The sequence below is a fragment of the Rhinoderma darwinii genome (genome assembly GCF_050947455.1).
Source record: "Rhinoderma darwinii isolate aRhiDar2 chromosome 11 unlocalized genomic scaffold, aRhiDar2.hap1 SUPER_11_unloc_13, whole genome shotgun sequence".
Taxonomy (NCBI): domain Eukaryota; kingdom Metazoa; phylum Chordata; class Amphibia; order Anura; family Rhinodermatidae; genus Rhinoderma; species Rhinoderma darwinii.
The window spans coordinates 29,425-33,845 of NW_027461844.1; the positions used below are offsets into that span (position 1 = coordinate 29,425).

Consider the following 4,421-nt stretch of genomic DNA (forward strand, 5'->3'; position numbering starts at 1 on the left):
TGGGGAGGATCTTCGATAGCTCTTTCCTGAAGGGGGCGGAGCTATGCAAATCTTCTCCTTGCTGGCCGAGGTTCTTCCACAAAATTTCTTCCGCAGCGGTTCCTCGTCGAGCTTCTTCTTCTGCGGCCGAGCTTCTTCGAAGATCCCCTTCAGCAGCGGCTCTTCTCCGAAGGTCTCTGTCGCAGTTCTCCTTCTTCTTCCCGGCAGCGATCTCCCGGAGATTCTTCCCCGATGGCGGCTTCTCCCTTCTGCATCGTCGTCTTCGCTGGTTCTTCTCCGCAGTTCGTCGCCGGCTTCGTCTGGAACGCTCTTGGATCGCTAAGCTAGTGTTAATAGCCCCCAGTGGTTCTCCGAGCTATCTATCCTTACAAGGACTGATAAGAACAGATACTACACTTGATCTTAGCCAAGAGGCCGAGAAGCGACAGGTGACAACTAGCTGTTTACTTGCCCTTTACGTCTCTGGGCCAGACCGCCAAGATGTATTTTTCCAGCCCCGACTCGTCTGCACGCAAACTTTTCATCCTGCTGCTACCTCCAATGCCACTCTTTGTGCCCCCCCATACTGGGAATATGATACCCTGTAATATGAGGGAACAGGGATATAATGCCTGTAAGATGAGGAAACAGGGACATGTCCCTGTTCCTTCATATTACCGGCTTTATGTCCCTGTTCCCTCATATTACAGGTATTATGTCCCTGTTCCATCATATTACCGGCATTATGTCCCTGTTCCTTCATATTACAGGAATTATGTCCCCGTTCCTTCATATTACCGGCATTATGTCCCTGTTCCATCATATTACCGGCATTATGTCCCTGTTCCTTCCTATTACAGGCATTATGTCCCTGTTCCTTCATATTACCGGCATAATGCGCCTGTTCCCTCATATTACAGGCATTATGTCCCTGATCCTTCATATAACAGGCTTCATGTCCCTGTTCCTTCATCTTACTGACATTATCTCCTTGTACTTTCATATTACCGGCATTATGTCCCTGTTCCCTCATTTTACCGGCATTATGTCCCTGTTCCTTCATATTACCGGCATTATGTCCTTGTTCCCTCATCTTAACGGCATTTTGTCCCTGTCCCTTCATTTTACCGGCATTATGTCCATGTTCCTTCATATTACCGGCATTATGTCCCTGTTCCTTCATATTTCCGGCATTATGTCCCTGTTCCTTCATATTACCGGCATTATGTCCCTGTTTCTTCATATTACCGGCATTATGTCCCTTTTCCCTCATCTTACAGGCATTATGTCTCTATTAATTCATATTACCGGCATCACGTCCCTGTTCCTTCATATTACAGGTATTATGTCCCTGTTCCATCATTTTACAGGCATTATGTCCCTGTTCCTACATATTACAGGCAATATGTCCCTGTTCCTTTAAATTACAGGCTTCATGTCCCTGTTCCTTCATATTACAGGCATTATGTCCCTGTTCCCTCATCTTTGAGGCATTATGTCCCTGTTCCTTCATATTACAGGCATTATGTCCCTGTTCCTTCATAATACCGGCATAATGTCCGTGTCCCTTCATATTACTGGTATTATGTCCCGTGTAGGAGGGCACAGGGACATAATGCCGGTAATATGTCCCTGTTCCCTCATCTTTGAGGCATTATGTCCCTGTTTCTTCATATTACCTGCATTATGTCCTTATTGCTTCATATTACCGGCATTATGTCCCTGTTCCCTCATCTTACCAGCATTATGTGCCTGTTCCTTCATATTACCGACATTATGTCCCTGTTCCTTCATATTACCGGCATTATGTCCCTGTTCCTTCATATTACCGGCATTATGTCCCTGTTTCTTCATATTACAGGCATTATGTCCCTGTTCCTGCATATTACAGGCATTATGTCCTATTCCTTCATATTACCGGCATTATGTCCCTGTTCCTTCATATTACCGGCATTATGTCCCTGTTCCCCCATATGACCGGCATTATGTCCCTGTTCCTTCATATTACCGGCACAATTTCCCTGTTCCTTTATATTACAGGCATTATGTCCCTGTTTCTTCATATTACCTGCATTATGTCCCTGTTCCCTCTTCTTACCAGCATTATGTCCCTGCTCCTTCATATTATAGGCATTATGTCCCTGCTCCCTCATATTACCGGCATTATATCCCTGTTCCTTCATATTACCGGCATTATGTCCCTGTTCCTTCATATTACAGGCATTTTTCCCTGTTCCCTCATCTGAACCGGCATTATGTCCCTATTCCTTCATATTACCGGCATTATGTCCCTGTTCCCTCTTCTGAACCGGCATGATGTGCCTGTTCCTTCATCTTACCGGCATTATGTCCCTGTTCCTTCATATTATCGGCATTACGTCCCTGTTCCTTTATATTATCGGCATTACGTCCCTGTTTCTTCATATTACCGCCATTACGTCCCTGTTCCTGCATATTACCGGCATTATGTCCCTGTTCCTTCATATTACCGGCATTACGTCCTGGCTCCTTCATATTATCGACATTATGTCCCTGTTCCCTCATCTTAACGGCATTATGTCCCTGTTCCTTCATATTATCGGCATTACCTCCCTGTTCCTTCATATTACAGGGATTATTTCCTTGTTCCTTCAAATTACAGGCATTATGTCCCTGTTCCATCATAGTACCGGCATTATGTCCCTTTTCCTTCATATTACCGGCATTATGTCCCTGTTCCTTCATATTACCGGCATTGTTTCCTTGTTCCTTCATCTTACAGGCATTATGTCCCTGTTCCCTCATCTTACCGGCATTATCTCGCTGTTCCCTCATCATACCGGCATTATGTCCCTGTTCCCTCCTCTTACCGGCATTATGTCCCTGTTCCTTCATATTACCGGCATTATCTTCCAGTTCCTTCATATTACGAGCATTATGTCCCTGTTCCTTCATATTTCCAGCATTATGTCCCTGTTCCTTCATATTACCGGCATTATGTCCCTGCTCCTTCATATTACCGGCATTATGTCCCTGCTCCTTCATATTACCGGCTTTATGTCCTTATTCCTTCATATTACCGGCATTATGTCTCTGTTCCTTCATATTACCGGCATTATGTCCCTGTTCCCTCATCTTACCGGCATTATGTCCCTGTTTCTTCATATTACCGGCATTATTTTCCTGTTCCTTCATATTACCGGCATTATGTCCCTGTTCCTGCATATTACAGGCATTATGTCCCTATTCCTTCATCTTACCGGCATTATGTCCCTGTTTCTTCATATTACCGGCATTATTTCCCTGTTCCTTCATATTACCGGCATTATGTCCCTGTTCACTCATCTTACCAGCATTATGTCCCTGTTCCTTCCTATTACCGGCATTATGTCCCTGTTCACTCATCTTACCGGCATTATGTCCCTGTTCCTTCATATTACCGGCATTATGTCCCTGTTCCTTCATATTTCCGGCATTTTGTCCCTGTTCCTTCATATTACCGGCATTATGTCCCTGTTCCTTCATATTTCCGGCATTATGTCCCTGTTCCTTCATATTACCGGCATTATGTCCCTGTTCCTTCATATTGCAGGCATTATGTCCCTGTTCCTTCATATTACCGGCATTATGTCCCTGTTCACTCATCTTACCAGCATTATGTGCCTGTTCCTTCATATTACAGGCATTATGTCCCTGATCCTTCATATTACAGGCATTATGTCCCTGTTCCTTTATATTACCGGCATTATGTCCCTGTTCCTTCATATTACCGGCATTATGTCCCTGTTCCTTCATATTACCGGCACAATTTCCCTGTTCCTTCATATTACCGACATTATGTCCCTGTTTCTTCATATTACCGGCATTATGTGCCTCTTCCTTCATATTACCGGCATTATGTCCCTGTTCCCTTATATTACATAAATTATGTCCCTGTTCCTTCATATTACCGGCATTATGTCCCTGTTCCTTCATATTACCGGCATTATGTCCCTGTTTCTTCATATTACCGGCATTATGTCCCTGTTCCCTCATATTACAGCCATTTTGTCCCTGATCCTTCATATTACAGGCATTATCTTCCAGTTCCTTCATATTACGAGCATTATGTCCCTGTTCCTTCATATTTCCAGCATTATGTCCCTGTTCCTTCATATTACCGGCATTATGTCCCTGCTCCTTCATATTACCGGCATTATGTCCCTGCTCCTTCATATTACCGGCTTTATGTCCTTATTCCTTCATATTACCGCCATTATGTCTCTGTTCCTTCATATTACCGGCATTATGTCCCTGTTCCATCATCTTACCGGCATTATGTCCCTGTTTCTTCATATTACAGGCATTATGTCCCTATTCCTTCATCTTACCGGCATTATGTCCCTGTTTCTTCATATTACCGGCATTATTTCCCTGTTCCTTCATATTACCGGCATTATGTCCCTGTTCCTGCATATTACAGG

General features: G+C 44.0%; 1 pseudogene; it reads right to left on the bottom strand.

The window, feature by feature from the left end:
• Window positions 1–324: 324 nt before the first annotated feature.
• LOC142698002 (U2 spliceosomal RNA) lies at window positions 325–426 on the bottom strand (annotated as a pseudogene).
• Window positions 427–4,421: the final 3,995 nt, after the last annotated feature.